The 23,236-nt window shown below is 46.9% G+C and overlaps 1 pseudogene; it reads right to left on the bottom strand.

Moving 5' to 3' along the window:
- Positions 1-648: 648 nt before the first annotated feature.
- LOC135824334 (uncharacterized) lies at positions 649-16,621 on the bottom strand (annotated as a pseudogene).
- Positions 16,622-23,236: the final 6,615 nt, after the last annotated feature.

Genomic DNA, 23,236 nt, shown 5'->3' with positions numbered 1-23,236 from the left:
TTAATAGACCCGAGCTCATTACCTTTCCCACCTTTCCCACATGTATGGAGTATCGCTATAGACTTATTTATGACGGAGTTAGGAACGGTTGTACCCAGTAACAGGACCAGGACCAGGACCAGGACCAGTGACTGATCTGTGCACTGCCATGTACTCCGCCAATCTCATGAGGTCTATAGACGTCTATGCACTGTACTGTGTACACTGACATGATACTGACTTGTTTTGTATGTTGTTGAAACTCATGTTGTTAGTTGACAGCATTTCTTATAAAATTACAAGTCATGTGAAGTGTTCCATGCCTTAGAAGACTAAACAAAATTTGGTATGATGAAGATTGTCAGCTTTTCTTGTTGTAATTTTGACGAGTTTGAGCTCCATAATTATGATTACCGCAATCCAGCAGATCACTTGCAGGTAACTGCATACAAGCAACATGCATACAAGCACTGTCCTAGACCCCCCCCCCCCCCAACGCACGCCATGAGATCAGGAAAGTAAGGTAACAGGGATTCGCGGCCGCATCACCTGACGTGTCTAGGAACACATCAAGCTAAATACATTCGCATCGGCGGCCCACCACTTCGCGTAATTATATCCTCATTGACAAATGCAGACCTCACAAGTGAGTCCGAGGCAGAAAAGAGGGAAAAGGCACAATTGATTGGCACAATCATTCACACTTCACAGAAAGTTCCATCAGTTATCACAAATGCAGACAATACTGTGGGCTCCGTTCTTGGGTGCCTGACAGAATATGGCACGGACGGATTTTGTCTTGTAAGCATACAACAATGACGTCCCTCACCACAATAACACACACAATACCTTTTTTTCAGATGGGATTAATGGTGACAAATATGAGACAACCACTAAAAAAACCGTTATGGCATTCTGGTGTGTCCAGGTTGGTGCTACCACTCAAGTACGAGACCAAAGCAACGAAACTTATTTGCATGATGTACAATTACATGTAGATGTGATACACCGAAAATATTATATCACTAGACCCTACTCGTACAAAGTCCAAGAAGCGCGCTACATGCATATAGGTGCACGGGTATAAAGTAAGTAGCAGATATTTATTTCATGAATATCAGTACGCCAGAAGCAGCTTATGCCCGCTCGCCACGGATGCGACGTGCCAGCTGCATGTCCTTGGGCATGATGGTGACACGCTTAGCATGGATGGCACACAAGTTGGTGTCCTCGAGGATGCCGACCAGGTAGGCCTCGCATGCCTCCTGCATTGCAAAAAGGCACAAGAGAAGGATGCAGATCAGAGAGTGCACAGAAAAGGCCCAACACACCAGGGCAAATCACAGCAAAAGAAAACTGAAGAAAAACCATAATAAATATGACAGTGTCAAATCCTATGACCTGAAGAAGACGATCTCCGCCACAGACAACGCTTAGAAGTCTAACATGACTGGGGTGGTAACGTTGGAAAATAAGTAAGTTCAACGTTGTCTGAGATTTTTCCGTGTCCTTTCTTGCTAAGCGATGCTGTATGCTTTTGCATGAGTTCTGGTCATCAGGTTCCTGTGTAATTTCATGCGGTGCTCACATGGATGTGACCGTTCAACATTTTCGGAATTCCGTTGCATTTCTTTCGTACACTACCTGAAAGTTCTATCAACCCACATGTTCACAAAAGGAATTAAAGTAGGAGTGTTTCGTTGTGACTCAGAGTTTGATGGCTAAAACCAATCATGAGACAACACTTTTGTGTGCCTATTGCGTACTACGCTCTGCCTTTTCCGGGCATTTGAGCACTCTTGCAGATTTCACCTTTTGGGGGTCAAAATTCGTAGTATCCCAAATGATGTGCACAATGTTTTGATACCAATTTAGATCAAGCTTGCCAGCAATAATTTGCTGGACCGCTGCCTGACGGGTGCCACACGGGTGCCACGCCAAATGCGAATGAGAGCTTTAACGCTATGATCTGGGGTATCTGTTGAGACGTTGCGGGAGCTGACGCACTGCGTCTTGCTGCTGAACTGGCAGTGTGCATTTCAACACGGGAGCCAAGTCACTCGCCCAGATTCTTCAGGATGCCCCGTTGGTGAATTCTCCATGGAGGCACTCAAATTGGAGGACAATACCCGTATTGCCAGTTCGATACGCAAGGCTTCTGGAAAAGAAAAAGAAGCGTACGAGGAAGAGGAAAGGGCAGGAGGGGGCTACTATGGAGGAGGAAGGTCTCACTTACCGAACCGCATCCTTCCAACCAAGTCATTGGGTGTCAAGGTACTGTTTGGTTATGAAGCAGAGCAGTTTGTGTTTTTTGATTGCCATTTTCTCCCATTTTCAGGTTATTGTGCCTATTTATTTTACTTATGCTTCATATTTTGTATGGCATGTAACGGTTTTTCAGAATCAGATGGACACCAGACAGTACGTTTGCCTGAAATCTACCTGTTGGAGTGAGCTTCAGTGACAATTCCTGCTTGTGGAATGTGATCATTTTTACGGTGATACGGCATTTCCTCTTTGAGTACCCACAAGCCAGCTACTTTGCTTTTGCCACACTAAAGAACACCCAGGGGCGCTCGACTTACATAGTGAGACTCAAGCTAGGACTTCTCTTCATTCCTTGTACTGATAGCATTCTTGAAAATTTGCGCGGAAATTTGCGTGCACAACATTTTGCGACAGGCCTATTTGAACAAGCTGTAACATGGCTTGGACCGATCTTATGCTATTATATCAAACGTTTACTACAGTAGAAGGAGTGTGGTATGAGAAGTGTGTGGTCCAAAGTTGAAGGTGATCCTATATCCCTACCCTATACTACAACCGATAGTTTGTAAATAGATGCGAAAATGGCCGGCAAAGGTGTAATCCCCCACTGCCTCTGTGTACACAATACATACTTTCAATAGCACCTCGTTCTTTTGGGCAGGCCGCCCCCTGTTTAAGAACATGCTCGTTAACTTCATCATCCAATAGGGAACTGCTTCTCAGCGAGTAAATAACATTCCCGGTCACTTAACCTGATCTTTTGCCCTCATAGTCATACCAAAGTTTTGAGCACATACAGTATTTGGAGTACTTCTTGTCAACAATTAAACAAAGAGTACACAACCACTCCTGATACTGTACTGTGACTGTGATTAGCATTACTAGAACAAGTTCTTGAGGTAGAACTCGTCTCTTCGCCACTTTGGACAGAGTTGCGCAGCCCACACGCAACTGCTGACACCACGATTTCATAACCCCCAAGAGTGTGCAACTCCTGATAAGTCCCTGTATGGAAGCCCGCTCGGCGGAATTCCTTCATTGCGTCATTTTTGGTGCAGTACGATGTGTCATGTCGCTGAATTCTTCTACAATTTACAGTCAAACCAGGATGCTTCCACGGGTAAACTGCCTAAACTGCGATTCTAGTCTGAGCCTCAAGAAGCAAAAGTGAAACAAAGCACCTGATCCTAAAGACAAAATTATTTATTTTTTCAATGCAATGGTGGCTCTTCTTCGCCTTCTTCTTTCACCAGTGCGGTCAATCTCTTCAAGAACAATTTCTTCCCCAGGCCACCGTCATATTTTCAGTGCCTTCCTCGCAGGTGATTTCTAATTGTTGAGAAACTTGGGAATACGTCGAAGGAGCATTTTTCGGCCGAGTTGCACAGCTATCAGAATGAAATGTTTGTCCTCGACGGAAATGCAATATTTTTAACATCGTCCTCAATTCTTCCTGTCGCGATGTCCATGGATTATTGGAGAAAGAGTTTGTTTTTGAGAAAGTAGGACTTGCACGTCCGAAATGTTGTCAAAAAAAGCTTCGAAAAGCCGAGGCTACAGCCTTTAGTTAGAAGCGGTTCAGGGTATAGTTTCCAGAAATCGCAAAGAACCCTAATTTACCTCGGGTGACAAGCTGGGCATGAGGTAATGTAGGAATTTCGCCGAGCGCTGGGTCTATGCCCGTTGCAAAATCTTGGGGGTTATGAACTCTTGCTGACACCCACACGTACGAAAGAAGTATATCGAGAGGACACTCCCCCCCCCCCCCACTTAAGCTAGGCCAAAGACTTTACGATTAGAAGCGTTAGGCGATGGCCAGTGTCCATAGCGCTATATTACTAGTATATGTATGTAGTCTTGTAGAGCCGTGAGTTTCCTCATGTTCAAATGACAGTAGCTTCGTCAAATTATAAGAGAGCGAACATAGCCTTCGAAACAAAAACTTTAGACTTACCTGAAGAGCACCAATGGCCGCCGACTGAAAAAGAAGGTCAGTCTTGTAGTCCTGAGCGATTTCGCGAACAAGACGCTGGAAAGGCCGCTTGCGGATAAGAAGCTCAGTGGTTTTCTGGTAACGACGAATTTCACGAAGAGCGACAGGACCAGGACGGTATCTGTGAGGCCTCTTCAATGCAGGAGGTGAGTGAGCACTCTTACGAGCAACCAAGGTGGCAGCCATCTGCTTCCTTGGAGCTTTTCCTCCAGTTGACTTTCGGGCAGTTTGCTTTGTTCTAGCCATACTGACACAGAAACACTTTACAGCACTTGCTTTTTAGAATTCTCAACTACTTCGGCTATGAACATTTAAATAACTTGTACAACACAAACGAGATACTTGTACAGTCAGTGTGGCCTCTACGATTGGCGGCTATAGTGCTAATATCATACCGGCTAGAGTGATCAATTTCTCAAATTCGTTTTCATCTGCAGTAACTAAGTGCACCCAGTTATCGGGCTTAGTAATAATCTTCTATAGTAACATATCGCCTATAGTGATGAAATTCATATTTCAAAAGACATTTTTTCATAAGTTGTGCATCGGCTATAGTGATTGATGTACACATGTAAAATCAAGTGCTGTCAGAGGAGAACAGGGTGTTACTTCTTCGTAAAGAACTTACTTGTCCAGTGCTGTTTGGTGCGTTCTGCTTGTACAAGTTGCGAAATATGCCTCCATCGTGAGGAAATGCTGATGTTGTGTGTCAGGAACTTTAGCCAGCTACGCAGTGCGTACATGTATGCGCACAGACCCCTGAGTCAATTGACACCCCGCTAGCAAATATTGAATGCACTATCGGTCATAGTAATAATTATATCGCTTATAAGTTATAGTGATAAAATGCTCAAAAGCAAACTCCAGCGCTATAGGCGATACTGACTGTACGTCGAAACTTGACCGCTAAAGCTGGCAAAATCATTTCGCTCACTGGAAAATGATTGATTTTCAAGACCTCTGATTGGTCAAATCTCACCACTTACGCTGGAAGGTTGCTAGGCCCCGGCGGATAATGCTAGCATTATATCTAGCATATTTAGCACTTTCTGGAAACTAGCATTGCACTAGCATAATCAGCAGATTTTGCAGAAAACTAGCATATTCTTGCGACAACTAGCATATTCTTGCAAAACATGGGATTTTCGTGAGAGTTCACAACTCCCTAGCCCTCGCGATCACACGAGGCGGGCGCGCAGCCTTGATCATGCATGATGATGATAATGTGGCGGTGCAGACTGCAGTGCAAGTGGTGTACTCTGCAGCCTAGATCCTCTACGGCTCTACATGCACATGTCCATGCTTTGTAGCTAGAAGTAGGGAGAGGTTCCGCACATCGCAACAGGCTCTTCTCTCACTCTAGTGAGACAGTACCGGTAAGGTGGTAAGTAACAAAGTAACTAAACTTGGTTCAAGTCTAGAATCTGGGGTCACGCAAATCTCGTCTGGCGCCTAACTACAGTCTACAGGTTTATACACATAGTGTCAGTGACGTACAATGGCCATCTTCCACCACACGTACTCCAGTCATGTAGTAGCTAGTGAATCAGTTACCATGGTTACCTAATGTCCTTGTGACTTCCAGTTCCCGTACTCGTGCAAGACGATTGCAATCTTTGTTGCCATCTTTAGGACGGTCAATCGGATCCGAACGGGACCAGTCGATTGCAGAGAAACATACATGTACACGCAAACTAATTATAGAACTGTGTTCGCATCCGAAAACACTGGTTCACTTCAAATCTTCAATGCCCTCTACTAGTACTACTTGTAGTAGAAACATTTCTTTTATACTCTCTTTCTCACTCCTGTGTGCAGCAACACCATACGTGCTCCCACCCCTAACACACCTCAGTCACATGCACACCCACATACACACGCACACAGCAACAACAAACAGCCTCTGCGGGGACAGTAGCAACAGCAAGCAAGTGTATTGTCAACTCACGGCGACAATAGTAAACAGCATTAAAAAAGCAACTCAATTAGATCATCGAAATTAGTGCAGTCTGCAATCTGAGCACACCGCCAGCGGTGTGCTACGGAAATATCCAAACGACTCAACAAAAAACCATTCACTAGGGCGGGCGGGCATGGGCACTAGACTTGCAGAGCAAGAAGAAAAAGAATGCCGCAGCCGGAGCGCATGCTCCTAATATCTCGCAATTGCGAGCAGCAAATGTTACGTCATGCAAAAGAAAGACAAAAAAGAACTACATTTCTCGTTTCTTTCATACGTCAGCCAACGAGAGATGAGGCATTTCCTTTTTACTCTCTTTCTCACTCCTGTGTGCAGCCACACCATACGTGCTCCCACCCCTAACACACCTCAGTCACATGCACACCCACATACATGCGCACACAGCAACAACAAACAGGCCCTGTGGGGATAGCAGCAACAGCAAGAGCAGCAAAGCATAGCTAATGGATGGCCAGTGCCCTTGACACTGAGAGCATTGCTGAGAGTGACTCCTTGAAGTACATCCGCATGGATGTTTCGCTTCTCCAGCCGCCCTGACGTTGGATCAGTCTATCCGGGACTCCTGCTGCCGCGGCCACCGATGCTCCCCCAGAACGCAGGCTATGCAACCCAAATGCGCTTGGGTTGAGGTTCGCTTGGCACAGCGCGTCCTGGATCAGCTCCCGGGCACGGCTGTAAGACATCTGATCCCGGACAACTTGACTTGCGTTTCCTCGCCGAATACGGCCGAACAACTTCTGGTGGCCTTCGTAGCCACCTCTAGACAGCAGTCGCTCTGTTAGAGCCACTGGGCGTACTGCTCCATGCCGTCTTGACAGCAGCATCCAGTTTCCTTGGTGCAGTTGATCATTTTTTCTCACTTTGAGAAATAGTGCCATGTAATCTTCCTTGATTTCGATCTTGTCGACGTATATGTTTGACAAGTCGTTCCACCGCAAGAGCCCTGCGAAGCCAACGGTCATCAGAGTCGCTGTCTGCAAGTTCTGCAGTGATTCATTGCGCAAGAGCCTGGTAGCAACTTGGTTTAGCATCTGCTTCGTCATCGGCCTCTTCCGGTTCTTCGGCGCCGCCAGCAGTCGTTTGGCGGTCTAGACTAGGTTCCGAACCTCTGCGTTGTCTGTGGTGTCCGGTAGGCCTCGCACCTTGTGCGACCAGGCCAACGCGCAAATAGCGGATGTTATTGGTTACGCTGTCCGTGCCCCCTGCAGCAGCTTCACGACATACAAACATGTGTGCCAAGACTCGCCTGGTACGCTCGGGATCTCTTGACTGCTAACCCACTCTTGCCAGCACTGAAATGTCGACAAATACTTGGTCACTGTTCCCGGTGCCCTACTCGCCAACATGACTTCTGGAAACTTTCTGGATAGGTTCACGAGCTCCTAGGTTGGCTCCACTTGAACCGCCCTCAGCTCTAGGCATAAACACAAGATCATAACGTGAGGCTCCTGTCAACAGAGTCATCAGCATTAGCGTCGGCTTCAGCATCTGCAGCAGCTATCAGCATCACTTGAAGAGCATTATACAACGGCATCAGCAGCAGCGTCTGCCAGCCCTGTGGGCTACAACATCGTCATCGGCATCACCAGCAGCAGCATCCGTCCGCCCTGCGGATTATGACATTGTCAGCAGCATCTGCCTTCTGCCCTGCAGGCAATGGTGTTCCCTGAACACCAACATAGGACAATGCCTCGTGCACCGTGCACTCACTTGTGCTCACGCCACAAAACCACAGCAATCGTGTCAGTACGCAAATCAGCAACAGTTATTCCTCATGCACACTCTTAAAGCCAGCATTTCTGAATAATATTGCTTGCCCCCCAGCAAGTTGTAAGGGCAGGTACCTTCCAGAAATGTGTTTTCATCATGGGGTAGCACCAAAACTCCTTTTACAAATGGTTCCCAGCTTTGCCTCCCATGTAATTTTTGCCACCAATCCGCTGACACCCACTTAGGCACAACCAGTGTGCCATGGCCGCAGCACATTTTTAACATACTCAAAACCCTGGGTATTAGGTGGAACGGAGGTGTAAGCCACACCGTTTCCATTGACCAATCAACCGTAAAGGCATCGATCGCATAACATCCCGGATTCCACCACCTTGAACAGAAACGCTTTAACTGTTTCGTCCTCAGACTCGCAAAGCAATCTAGCGTATGGGGACCCCACAAACGCTCGATTTGTTCAAAAACAGCCGGGTTTAGCCGCCAATCATCTGTGTCAACTATTTTCTAACAGTAGTCCGCCAGTTCATTTTGTTCTCTGGGAACCCATTCGGCAATCAGGCGGACTCCGTGTTTCATGCACACCTGGAGGATTGGCATGGCCTCCCTTTGCAAATGCTCCCTTCTGCTGCCCACCTGGATAATGTGCACAGCTGCCTGGTTATCGCTTCTGTGAATGCAGATACCTCCTTCTAGTCTGTGTGCTAATGATTCAAGCACCAACGCGATTGCTCTCAATTCTCTCCACGTGGAGCTTCTTCGGTCATTCAAAATCTCATTGGACCACTCTCCTTTGGCTACCTCGACTGTACTGCCTTCTACTAAAAATCCGCCCCAGCCTGAGTCGCTCGGATCGGACCAGGTCAGGACCGTTGCCTTTGGGCAGTTTTTCCAACATGGTTGGCCGTGCCAGTCTTCAAAAACCGTGCTCCAAAATTCCAAGTCGCACCTTGCCACATTCGGCCATTTCACTGGGGCGTACCAAGAACTCCTAGACAATATCATGCTGTAGAATGCCCTGGTACGCAGACGGCAAATTGGCCCGAGCGCAAGCGACATAGACAACAGAAAGCCGGCTAGCCTCGCCACTTCCCTCGCGGGTGGCGCTGCTAGACCGCTCAGCCGTGCTAGGCACTCTTTAAGCCTCGCCACTCTGCGCTCTGTCGCAAAAATTCGACCCACTTTGAGGTCAATGCGCATGCCTAGCATTTTGACCGTTTGTGATGGCTCCCACTGGGATTTTTGTTCATTGGGCACAAACCCAGCTCTCAAGAGGTCAGCTTTCATCTGTTTTGCCACCACCTTTGCCCCTTCGACAGTAGAGTGCCCACCAGACCCGTCGTCCATGTAGAGCTGACATCTTATGCCCAACTCCCTCCAACGCCGCAGTAAAACACGTGTCACTTTTGTTAAAACATAAGGAGCCGTGGAGAGGCCAAACGGTAACACGCAAAATACATAGGTTGTGATAGTTCCCTCCGCATTTAACCACTTAAACCCCAAGTACTTTTGATGCTCCTGTGCAATTTCAATGTGGTGGTACCCGCTTTTCAGGTCAAAAGTAATCACGTAGTCGCCCTTTTCGTAGACTCTTGCGATTGTTTTCAGGTCTTCCATTCTGAAGTTAAATTTCGCCAGATAAGTATTGACGTACCTCCAATCCAAAATGAGCCTTAACTTTTTTCCATTATTTACCACGCCTAAAGGGCTGCAAATCACTGCCTCCTCACTCTTGACCTCCTTTATGCACCCTCTTTCAATCAAGTCTCTAATTGAATCTATGACAAAATCAAATTGGCACTGAGCGCTACTGTGATTTTTTACAGTTTTCGCCCTTGGTAGCTGCACCAACGGGAGTAGATACCCTTCACAAATGATCCTTAGCACAAATTCGGATGCCCCATAGTTTCCCAAAATGGCTTGCACCTAGCTAAACTGCCCACCACCACCCCTTGCCCCTCTAGTTCCCCTTGATTGTCAGATTCACACAAGCCCGCCACGCACCCCTCGTCAACAACACTCAGCACCGAATACACTTCATCATCTATTACATCAGGGGGGAGTCCATCCGCACAGCCCGCAGAGCTATTTCTGAGCGGCTGGCTTCTGGCAGAAATTGATGAAGTGGCCTGGCTCGCCGCAATGGAAGCAGACTTTGGGGCCAGGCTGGATGGGGTTTCTCCCCGGTTGCGTCCTTGGTGCCTCGCTGGGCCCAGAAGGTGACTGCTGTTGTGGTGGCTGCTCAGCCCCTCCTGCGGCTGCTTTAGGGGTGACCACCCCGCCCCTGCCGAACCTGGATGGGATGCCCCCCCCCCCGAAAGGGCCGCTGCATGGCCACGGACTGCACCGCCGCATTCAGTCTCTTGCTCTTTTCGGCGGAGGTCACAATGCTGAGGATTCCCCCTCCCTCCACAAATTTGTTCGCCACCTCTACCCCATGGGTATCGGCGACGGCGAGCCACTCTTGCCTGTCCTCTAGAATGTCCTCACCTTTATTTAGGTTTTTCGTTGCGCTCCTCAGCCGGTCGGATTTTAGTGCCCTCCGCACTTTCTCCAGGCGCTCCTGGAGCCGGGCGTTGACCGCGTGCTGGTGTTCATACGCCACGTTCCTCCATTTACTGGGGCCCGTTGACGTAGCACTCGAGCGATGGTGATGACGGCGAGCCTTCCTGCCGGAACTTTTTGATTTTTTGAATTTTTTGGACCTGGATCTCCGGCCCCTGGGGCTGGGTGACCGCGATGCACTGCTGGCACTCGACGATGATCTAGATGATGACGACGACGACGGCGACGACGACGATGACGGAGAACGTCTCCGTCTGCGACCTCTGCCGCGTGGGGATTCCGGGGCCCTGGCCCATTCGACCTCGATTTGGGCCTCGAGCAGCCTGATGCGAGTTGCCTGCTCCTCCAGGCGTGCCGCCGCCGCATCGTTCTGCTGCGCGTCAGCCTGCAGTCGTGCGGGGTCTGCGCTTGCAGCACGACGGGTCCTTTTCGGGGAGGCATGTTCCTAAAAAGGATCCTGAAAGTACGTTGAAAAAACGGGATGAGAAATACATTACACTTGCAAAGCAAGAAGAAAAAGAATGCCGCAGCCGGAGCGCATGCTCCTAATAACTCGCATTTGCGAGCAGCAAATGTTACGTCATGCAAAACAAAGACAAAAAAGAACTACATTTCTCGTTTCTTTCCTATGTCAGCCAACGAGAAATGAGGCATGACTCTGGCTGAGAGTCTGGGCACAAGCGTTGGGAAAAAAACTTGTGATCGGTGTACATTCTGCTGCAAAGTCAATCCCCCGTCAGCACCTTCCAGCCCGACTGCAAGCAGGTTGTGCAAACGATAAAGAGTGGTGGACAACTCTGAAGCAAGCCAGTGGCCATGGATGCAACTCTGGCATACCTACTATCATCAATCGTGATGGCAATGAACACTCCACCAATAGAAGCAAAGCTGAGGCGTTTGGGAAGTATTTTGCTGGGAAATGCTCTCTTGTGGATGATTTCGAGGATGAGCCTCTCCCACATGTACAGCCTAAGTCTACCGCCCACTTGCACAAAGTGCATTTCAGGGAACTAGCTGTAGCTCGAGCCCTCCATCAGCTTGACACCTCCAAAGCAACAGGACCTGACAACATCCCAGCTTGTGTCCTCAAGACGTGTGCAAACGAGCTTGCTGCCCCCCCCCCCCCTAGCACGCCTCTTTGCAACGTGTTTCTCTATTGGAAGACAACCGGCAGACTGGAAAGAGGCCAGAATAGTCCCAGTTCACAAGAAGAACTCCCGCTCACCCATCAGCCAATACCGACCAGTGTCCCTACTCAACATTATCTCGAAGGTAATGGAAGGCATTGTGAACCTCGCAATCATGAACTTCCTAGATCGCCACAATGTTCTGTCTTCAAAGGAATATGGATTCCGCCTACGCTTTGGAACTGCAGATGTCCTGACGCTCCTACATCATAAATGGAGTTGAGCTGCCGGTTCGGGAGGCTCAGCCCATGTTCTTGCAGTAGACATAGCTGGAGCATTTGATAAGGCGTCCCACAAAGGTGTGATTCACAAGGCTGCTGCGGCTCTGCCTTGCACTATATTACATCCATTAAGCATTGCAGCTCTACGTTGAGCAAAGAGCAGCTCTACTTGGAGCTAATCGCAGCTCCACTTTCAGCTAACTGCAGCTATACTTTAGTCTTTGAGCTAACAGCAGCTCTACTTTGAGCTAACCGCAGCTCTACTTTGACGTAACATCAGCTCTGCTCTGAGCGTACGAGAGCGCCGAGATCCGTTGAGCTCGCGTCACCTAAGCTGGCGGAGAAGGCATTGGTGCCAGTCGGGCTTCTGGGCACGCGAGCCGTGTCCGCACTGTCATGTTGCTGGTTCTCCTGGCCGGAGCAGAACTCACTACCAAGGGCTAGTTGTGCCAGCAAACGGTCCTGTAAAATACTTTTACTAAGTTTCCTTTTGGATTCAAGCCGCGCTGAGAAAGCTCGCCGCGGGGGGCTTGGCAAGGCATTGCCTTGACCGTGTCGACAGTTAGGTCAGACATAATGAAGAAATACAGTGTCGAGGTGACACTCGGGCTGGCAGCAAAGCTACGAAAGGAAAAGAAACACTGCTGAAGGACGACCCGTTGTCTGGAAGAGCACAACAGGTCGAAAATAAACACTGCTTAAGCACGATCTGTTTTCTGGAAGAGCACAACAGGGCAAGCAAGATTTGTTTTCTTTTCAGCAAAATGGGCTAGTGCCAATTGTGATTACGCAGCAAAACAAAGCGAGTCGTCGGTCTTGAATGCAGTACAAAGCAATGTAGTGCAGTGTGTGCGCTAGTTCGGATTGTTGCTAACAAGTACTAGCACAGCTAGTACACCACTAAAAACACAATTATGCCCGCGAAATCATGGAATTATGCATTCGTGGATTCTCGCATCATGCTCGCAAAATCCTCATATTATGCTTTGGCACGCGGGGATATATATTCACTTTGTTGTACTTATGGAGCTCAAAAGTTCGAAAACTTGTGCCTTTTTCGTACTTGCAAGTGGTCACAAGTACAACAAAATTATGAGCATCCCCATACCAAGGTGTCCATGGGCTAGAGATCAACCTGGAAAATGGAAAACATTTCTTCTTCTATTCATTTAGCTTAGTTGACTTCTTTTGCTTCGAAAGATTTTTTCACTGCCAAAATAGTTTGAGTTACCTTTGAAAACTGTCATGTTCAACAGTCTTCGTAATCGTCATACTCGTCCAACCGATGTCACCCTAACCCTGCGAATTCTCGTAATCAGCTCATCTCTCCCGTAGCTCCAGCCCTCCTTCCATCATGACCGAACATCATCTATACCTCAATTCGTTTAATTATTAGAGCAATATCCATAGCATGTACAGTCATAACTGCTAAGATCCAGACGTCATGACTTCGTGTACATAGTGTACATGTACGCGGAGTTTTGTGGACTACCCACCATCATCTCGTCCGCACGGTGATACCTGCTAAAGGCTGATTCACTCGTATCTTCTGCTACATGTACTGTATCAGGGTGGGACAGAATTTTGAAGAAGACGAGTTCGAGCACAAAAATGTATTGCCATGATTTCTACCCTGCCTTTCATTGAAAACACTATCTGAAAGACCTCCGAACCCTTTACCACGCAAACCACCAGCACTGATCAGGTAAATTGTATGCAAATGTGTCGCCTACATACTATAACTGGGATTCAATCATGCAGTTATGCTCCAATCTCCGAAAGGATGCCAAATTGAGCTCAACATTTTCAACCACCAAATTATGCCAATAATTATGTCGGCATAATACGCCTGTGCCACCCCCCCCCCCCCCCAACTCGCGCCATGGCATCAGTAAAGTAAAGCCAGTTAAAGGTATTCGCTGGCGAATCAGGTGACGTGTTTGCGAACACATCAAGCAAAAATCGTTCGCATCGGCGGCCCACCACTTCGCATATATCCTCATTGTCAAATGCAGACCTCACAATAACACACAAAATACCTTTTCTACGAATGGAATTAATGGTGACAAATATGAGACAACCACTAAAAATAACCATTATGGCATGCTAGTGTGTCAAGGTTGGTGTGTGATATGCTACCACTCAAGTACGAGACCAAAGTAAGTTGCATGATGTACATGTAGATCTGATGTGACACACCGAAAAACTATCACATAAACCTACTCGTACAAAGTCCAAGAAGCACGCTACATGCATATGGGTGTACGAGTATAAGCAGCAGATATGTATTGCATGAATATCAGTGAGCCAGAAACAGCTTATGCTCGCTCGCCACGGATGCGACGTGCCAGGTGGATGTCCTCGGGCATGATGGTGACACGCTTAGCATGGATGGCACACAAGTTGGTGTCCTCGAATAGGCCGACCAGGTAAGCCTCGCTTGCCTCCTGCATGGCAAAAGGCACAAGAAAAGGACGCACATCAGAGAGTGCACAAAAAAAGGCACAACACACCAGGGCAAATCACAGCCAAAACAATTTACAAAAAACCCAAATATGTGCTAAATCCAATGCCCTGAAGAGGCTGACGTCCACCACAGATAACGCTTCGAAGTCTAACAGGACTGGGGTGGTAACGGTGGAAAGGAGGCAAGTTCAACTTTGTTTTTTTTTTCTGCTAGCCCCTCTTGCTGAGCGATGCTGTATGATGTTGTGCGTGTTCTTCACATTAGAATTATGTTTTTATGCAATTTGACGCAGAATTCACATGCATGTGACCATTCAACTTTCTTTTTCATTGCATTTCTTACGTACACTACTTGAAATTTCAATCCACCCACATCTACACAATATCCACGAGGTACACAAAAGGAATTAAAGTTGGGCTGTTTCGTTGTTACTCAGAGAATCATGGCTAAAACCAATCATTCAACAAAACCTTTGCGTACCAATGCTTATTCCGGGAAATTGAGCACCATTGCAGGGTAAGGCGCATTGCCTATGTATTCACACAATATATTTCAATAATACCCCATTTCTAGGACAGGGCGCCTCCTGCTGTAGAACCCGCTCGTAAACTACATCATACAATAGGGAACTGCTTCTCAGCAAGTACCTCAAATGTCCGTTCATTTAACCAGATCTTTTGCCCTCGTAGTCATACCAAATTACATCTATTGAACACCTACAATATTTGCAGTACTTATTGTGAACACATAAACCAAGAGTACACAACCACTCCTGACACTGTACTGCCACTGTGGTTAGCACTACTAGTACAAGTATTTGAGGTAGAACTCGTCTATTTGCCACTTTGGACAGAGTTGCGCAGCCCACACACAACTACTGACACCCACAAGTACGAAAGCAGTATATCGAGAGGACACCCCCTCGCACCACCCCTCCCCCCCCCCCCCCTCCCACCACCACCATGCATATAACGTGTAGGGCAAAGGCAAAGTACGTGCGCCACGTCAGTGGTACATGACGATGATAACGTACATGATGTAACATGATGTTAGGTACTCTTGACAGCATGTATGGAAGACTTCGTGTATGTGTACGTGTGATTGTACAAAGAGCAGATCTATGCCCAGGAGAGTCAGAGCACTACATACCCTCCAAACTACGGGTACAAGTAAGCGCTGAGGGTTCTGTTCTACGGGTAGTACGGCACTCCACAGATGAAGTGAATAGGAATTGGCATACATCGACAAGAATGGTATGTTCTCAATCTGTATACAGAACCGGGTGGACTCATAAGAGTCCTAGTGAAAAGGGCAGTATAGACCAGATGAGGCAGAAAATGACGGCAATAATTTTTTCACAACCAGTTTAAACTAGGCCCGATCGTACTGGTGTTATGAAATCCCCAACGCTACGCAAGAGACGCTACTATGCCACAGATCAGCAAAATACTTGACGATTAGTAGCGTTCGGCCATGGCCATTGTCCTCAGGGGTATAATATCATTACTAGTGTACACGATGATGTGTATGTTTGTAGTCTGGTAGAAGGGAGAGTTACTCTCCAAACTTCGGGTACAAGTAAGCGCCGATAAGGGTAGTATAGACCAAATGAGGTAGAACATGACGGCAATGTTTTGTACACAACCAGTTGAAACTAGGGAACACTATCAGGACCGTACTGGTATTATGGAATCCCCAAAGCCACGCAAATGATGTAACTATGCAAAAGCTAAGCAAAAGACTTTACTATTAGTAGCGTTAGGCGATGGCCAGTGTCCATAGCGCTATATTACTAGTATATGTATGTAGTCTTGTAGAGCCGTGTGCAAATTACAGTATCTTCATCACATTACATGAAAGCGAACAGAGCTTTGAAACAAAGACTTTAGACTATCAGACTAACCTGAAGAGCACAAATGGCTGCTGACTGAAAACGAAGGTCAGTCTTGAAGTCCTAAGCGATTTTACGAACAAGACGCTGGAAGGGCAGCTTGCGTATAAGAAGCTCAGTGGATTTCTGGTAACGACGAATTTCACGAAGAGCGACAGTACCAGGACGGTATCTGTGAGGCTTCTTCACACCACCAGTTGACGGAGCACTCTTACGAGCAGCCTTGGTGGCAAGCTGCTTCCTTGGAGCTTTTCCTCCAGTTGACTTACGGGCAGTTTGCTTTGTTCTAGCCATGCTGACACAGAAACACTTTACAGAATTTTCTTTTTAGACCTCTCAACGACTTCGACAATGAACAACTAAACAAAGTGTACGACACAAACGGGTTACATGTACATCGAAACGAGCGCGTTACGCTAGTTGGCAAAATTATTTTGCACACGTTGAAATGATTGATTTTCAAGACCTCAGATTGCACGGCTGTTAGCTGCACTTGGATCGCGGCAACTTAGTTTTCTGCACGTGAACCATGAAAAATCAATGCATGCTCATGCATGTTCATGCATAACCAGTCAGCTGGCCTGCTCGCCCACGCATTTGACAGGTAACAATTCCATCAAATTTGAGATATCGCTTCGTTCTAAGTCTCAAAACAGTTCTAAAGTCACCAAACCACGCTGGTAATCGATGGCTATTCAATGTTAACATCTTCAGGAAGACTTCAGCCGTTTACCGAGAGTTTGGGCATCGTTGCCGTTATTTTTCACGGTGTTCTTCTTCCTCCTGTCTGGAGCTGCAATTGCATCCTGGAATTATTTGAAAGGTATTTCGTGCGGGCTGTGGGGGGTTCCAACAGGCATAAACTGACATCGCTATAGGATAACTGGTAACTTTCACCCTTCAAGGAGGTAGAGCAATGAGAATTTTTTTGTGGCGGTCGTCCAATTTTTGTGGCGGTCGTGGCTGTATTTGTGCACTTCCAAGGCTTTCATTCTGCCTGATACTACTCTCTACTGTATGGGAATCGATGTTTAGGCACATGTAGCTGTCTTATTTGGTAGATCTGCTGTTTTCAATCACTTGGGACACTTTGTCTAGCCTAGTTGTCTTTCGTTCGTGCCATCTATCAGTTTTGTGGGGTGCCTTGACCTGTATTTGTGAAGTTCTCGAGTAAAGACCCTAATTCTTGACTGGAGTCACGTCTTGAATTGAATTTGCTGGGTGAGCCCTCGTTCACGCAGTTGTACTTATCGTAATAGTCAATATCTGGTTGCTGGACGGACTAGCTGCTAGAATAGGGATGACCAAATGGTCCAAGTGTGTACTATAGTACTCGTACACGATTATTGTTTCCATCATCGTGAAATGAGCGTTTTGGAATTGCAGTCGTCTGCCTTTGGCACTGAGGACATGAGGAGAGTTGATTGTTACTTCTGCTCAGCATTGAAGCGATCATCAGCTCTCTTTGTTCTAATTATTGAGAGGACATACCGGCATCGCAATCAAGTAAAGATTAGGCAAACCTCGCCAACCTCCAAAGAGAGTCGAAGATATTTTCTCCAAATGCAAAGACGATCTTTGTCAGTTTGTGACTTGCATTTGCGTGCATACATGAGCAAGTCACGGACCACGGCACGTGCGCGGTTACCATGCCATCTCGAACCGACGCCATCTTTCTAAGTTGCCGCTTCTTGACAGCCGTGATTGGTTCAATCTCACCATTTACGCTGGAAAGTTGCTGATTGGCCAAGATGTGTCACCCAAAATCTCATTTTTATGATGAAGCTCAGAAACGGAGTCAAGCAGGGAGTAGTAAAATACCGGTATTTTACTATTCCACTCCAATCGAGAAGTGGCAAAAGATATACGCATATGCATGGCATCATGCACATCTTTTCATTACATCACTAACTTCATGCCGCGTCATGACCAGCCCGCGGCCGGGGCTAGGCCCTCTACATAATCATTATGAGTTTTTATGGAGATAATACATGTAGCTTAGCGAACAATAATCAAGTCACCATGCCTGCCGAAAGATACTTACCCATGACCAAAAGGCGAACACGTGGCCATCTCACAAATTCCGTTCACTTGAATATGACGTTATCTCGCCTTGGGGAGAGAGTCCTACTGGTTCTACGTAGCAGGTTGTATTGTCTACGGAACCAGTGCGTGAGCAGCTAGGCATGCGTGAACACCAATCTTGCTATCCCTTGTGTACACGTATGCATAATAAAGTGGAATACCAAGTTCACTTTTAACCAGGCTCGGAAGAAGTCAGAGTGTTCATCGTCCAGTTTATGTATTTCTTTGCTAGAGTACATATGCTTGCATCTGAAGAGAAAAAGTGCTGTGATACTAAACTTAGTCAGTGTGTTGGTGTTGTCTCCACTTCCTCTGACATAGTTCAAGCCTCCAGTGAATCTCCCGGCATTGATCAAGAGCAAGAGCCGGTGTGTTTTTTGGCAGTGATCAGAGACCAGTATGGGATAGTTTTGCAGCGTATGCAGCGTCGGAAATTCGGCGCGGAAAATCAATCACTATTCAATGCAGAAATAAGGTGCAAGAATCAGATTACTATGTAGCTAGTGAGAATCTGTGTACTAGTATTGCAGTTGTCCGAGCGCCATGAAGGCCTGTGAACGCACCTCACGGCCCGCCGACGTCGACAGCCACAGCAGCACGCCAGTCATTTCTTTTCCCTCAATCACTCAATGTTAGAAACTTTCTGAAAATACTCTATACATGTGAAAATGGGTTACTCATCTTGTGAAGCTTTCGGCTACTTGGTTCGCGGCTGTGACGTTAGCAACATCTAGTCGTAGCAAGAATGGTTTGTTCGTCTTCATTCAAGTAGGGCCATGTTCACAACAAGTGTTGCAGTGCTTTTATTGCGATGGCTAAGCAGCTCGAATCTGCGCACAGCCATTGGCTTTTCCTCTGCAAGCCACTATTCATGTGTGCACTGCGAGACTAACCTGGCTTTTCACAATACACTAAAAAAGAATGCAATGGAACTAGAGAAAAGACCATTTTGTGTGGATTGTTCAGTGTGGTGCAATACCAACATGATATACATAACCTAGCAGCACCGGGCCAGCATTGCCTGGCCGAACGTACGTGGCATGCGGCCGGCCGGGTGAATTGAAGCAAGTACATGAACAGCACACGTGCTCAGCACGTGGTGGTGGCTACACGATTCGCACGCTTCGCGTGCTCAGTGCTTCTGCGGCCGCTAGCTACACTGTTCGCACGCTTCGCGTGCTCAGGGCAGCGCTGCTCCGCAGCATGGCCTAAGCGAGACACACAGACAAACACACGTCACAGGTGCCTCTTCTTTATAAGTATAATATTATAACCTAACCAGTTGATTATATGGCAAATTTAAACCTGTATACAAACCGAGGGGAAGCCGAGGTTTGTATATTGGTTTTTATCGCCTTCTTAGTATTTGACCCCACTAATTTCCCTGATACCTAAGCGGTCAAATATATCGCGTATTTGACTGCTTAGTCAAATACACGATATATTTGACTACTTATATTTGACTCCTTAGAACTTCTTGGACTTAGAAATTTTCTCTCCAACTTAGAAAAAGAAATTTTTGAAGAAAGCAGAAATACACAAGATGGGATTTGAACCCACAACCTTGTGAATCTCAGTCACTCTTCCTTACCACCCAGCCACTGTGCTACCGATGCTGAACCTAGTTTAAACAATGATCTTGACTTTCAATGCAGTACAATGCAGTATAGGCTATAGTATAATACTAGAATTACAAGGATATGTCGTATATGAAGAGAAACTATTGCGTGGAGAACACGATAAATAGATAATAGACCTCATAGTTGGTCTATACAGGATATATAGACCTCGTAAAAGACCTCGGGGGACCTCGGTCTTTTACTCGGTCTATAATATATATCCTGTATAGACCTCCTAACCGGTCTATAATCTATACATATTTCCCATATAATCAACTGAGTAGGCTATATTATGCTTATACTGAGCTGATATACAAACTCCCATCTCTCCCACAAAGGTAGAGAAGTTCGTCTTGGAGTTCCTACCCACACAGGGCCACAGCCATGGCTCGACGAGTCTCTCTTTCACCGTACCTGTACGGAGCAAGTAGTGCAACAGTTACTACAACTAGTGCACAGCCATCACCAGTGATCACGCACACGCGTTGTGACTAGTTCAGTTGCCTTGGTCACCGGTCGGACCCCCCAAAGCTTCAGTGCTGGAGCGGGGTTGATGAGTCGTACCGCAGAGATGACGACCTTGGAGAAGACGCTACATCGGAAGTAACCGCTACGCGCCAAGTTTGAACGAAAAGTGACCGTTACCGGGCGCAGATCTCACCTCGGGCTCGGTAAAAGAACTAAGGACCACTATTGTTTGGTCATTAGAGTCCGTCTCCTTTCCAAAGAAAGAGCAAAATGAGTCAGCCCGAGCCTGTTGCATCTCGATCCCTAATGAGTCAGCCCGAGCCCGTTGCATCTCGATCCCTAATGAGTCAGGCCGAGCCTGTTGAATCTCGATCCCTAATGAGTCAGCCCGAGCCTGTTGAATCTCGATCCCTAATGAGTCAGGCCGAGCCTGTTGAGTCTCGATCCCTAATGAGTCAGCCCGAGCCTGTTGAATCTCGATCCCTAATGAGTCAGGCCGAGCCTGTTGAATCTCGATCCCTAATGAGTCAGCCCGAGACGGTTGAATCAACTCCCAAACGTCGCTTAGGTTCTTCCACGGAGGCTGACCACGATGCCATTATTCAAGCGGCAGTTCCCAAGAAAACTCGCAGTGCCACTGATTATTGGTTGCGCATGTTCCGGCAGTTCTGCGAGGGACGCGGACAGGAGGAGGTCATCGATTGGAAAACCGTCAGTGGTGAAGTTCTGTCACCCCTGCTAGCTGCATTCTATGTCGATGCGAAAACGCAGGACGGCTCGCCCTTCTCCAAGAATAGTCTCAAAGCGGCACGCGGGGCTCTTCAGCGGCACCTGTCGACTGCTGGGCAGACTATCAACATCTTCAACGACCAGATCTTCTCAAGGGCCAACAAAGTTCTTGACGGAGTGCTGAAACAGCGAAAGAAGGACGGCCTCGAACGGCAGTTGCAGCACAAGGCACCAATATCTGAGGCGGACTGGAAGCTGCTACAGGAATATTTCAGCGGCATGGACGACACCAACGACGCAGTGAAACTTACCTATTACGTATGGTTCCATCTGACGTTGCACTTTTGCCTTCGTGGAGGTGAAATGCAAGCGGCCATCAAAAAGGACGACCTCGTCTTCTTCACTGTTGACGGGAAAGAGATCCTGAAGCTGGGACCGTCGTACATGTCAAAAAACCATCAAGGCGGACTGCGGGGCACGGACTGGTCATCTGCCGGAGTAATTGAAGACCCGCAGCAGATAGCAGCTATCAAACGGTACGTCTCCAAACTACACCCAGATGTTGATCGAATTTTCCAGCGTGCCATGGGTAAACGTGAGCTCTCAAACGAAACTCCCTGTTGGTTTGCCAAATCTGCCCTATCGCATAACTTGCTGTCCACGATGATGAAGCGTTTGTCATCCGCAGCTGGTTTGTCCCAGCCTTACACCAACCATTGTGTACGGTCTACTTCGATCACGCACCTGAAGCAAGCCGGCATACAAGATCGCCAAATCTGCAGTGTGTCTGGCCACCGGAATGTATAGTCGTTAGAAGCCTACGATCAGCCATCGGTGAGTGATTCTGTTTCTATGGCTGCTGCAATTTCTCGTTAGCAAGCTTCTGCTACATGTAGCTCTGATTCTGCTGCTGCTGATAGCGTTTCTTTGGCTACTGGTACTTGTATGCATAACCAGTCAACGACTATGTCGTCTGCTGCCATTTCACCCTACCTCAATGCAACTGGTTCATCAGCATTTCTTAACTGTCCAATTACGTTCAATATACATGCTGAGCGTGCCTCCAAAGCCCGAGCTATGCTGAAGCGCAAGCACTCTTAACCATTGTTTTGGCGCAGAGACGGAGGTTTTCCCACTCTCGACAACTGAAATGGCCTAGTGCAGCATTTTGATATACTTGAGCTCAAGCCTGCTTTCTTCTGTTGCTACCGTACTATTCCACCCTACCCCAGTGTTATTTTCTGCCATAACTAAACTTCACAAATGCTGAATTACTATCCAGTCCTCATCATTGGTCCTTCATCGCTCATCTTTCTTACTGTTGCCCTAGTCTGATCCTAAAAAAAAAGGAGTTTATATACCAGTTTATATACCAGTTTATACACCAGTTTATCACTCTCTTATTATTGACCCCCACAGAAACTTGTGATCTCTAAGCGGCCAAATATCAGCATATATTGACCGCTTATATTGACCACTTATTATTGACCACTTAGCCCGAGGACTTAGAACTTTTTCCTCAACTTAGAAAGAAATCAGAACTGAAAAAAGAAAAATCTGAAGCCAAGTACTGGGATTTGAACCCAAACTGTCAGATTCTCAGTCAAAGAACTTAGGGAACATACTACAAGAGACAACTGAAAACTTCGGTTTACACAGAAGTTAATAATTACTTAGCCCGAGGACTTAGAACTTTTTCCTCAACTTAGAAAGAAATCAGAACTGAAAGAAGAAAAAATCGGAAGCCAAGTACTGGGATTTGAACCCAAACTGTCAGATTCTCAGTCAAAGAACTTAGGGAACATACTACAAGAGACAACTGAAAACTTCGGTTTACACAGACGTAATATCCAATGTAAACGGCATAATACTATTATACTATTACAATAGTATTCCTTTCTTCCTATAGCAAAGCAAAAACAGTTTTAGGTATGCTATGTCGTGATAAATCTATTATTGCCCTCATAATCGGTCAATATATGAAATATAGACCTCGTAAAAGACCTCGGGGGACCTCGGTCTTTTACTCGTTCTATATTTCATATATTGACCTCTTTA

The sequence above is a fragment of the Sycon ciliatum genome, chromosome 9 (genome assembly GCF_964019385.1).
Source record: "Sycon ciliatum chromosome 9, ocSycCili1.1, whole genome shotgun sequence".
Taxonomy (NCBI): Eukaryota; Metazoa; Porifera; class Calcarea; order Leucosolenida; family Sycettidae; genus Sycon; species Sycon ciliatum.
Note: the sequence above shows the minus strand (reverse complement) of the source record. Positions and strands in the feature narration are given on the sequence as shown.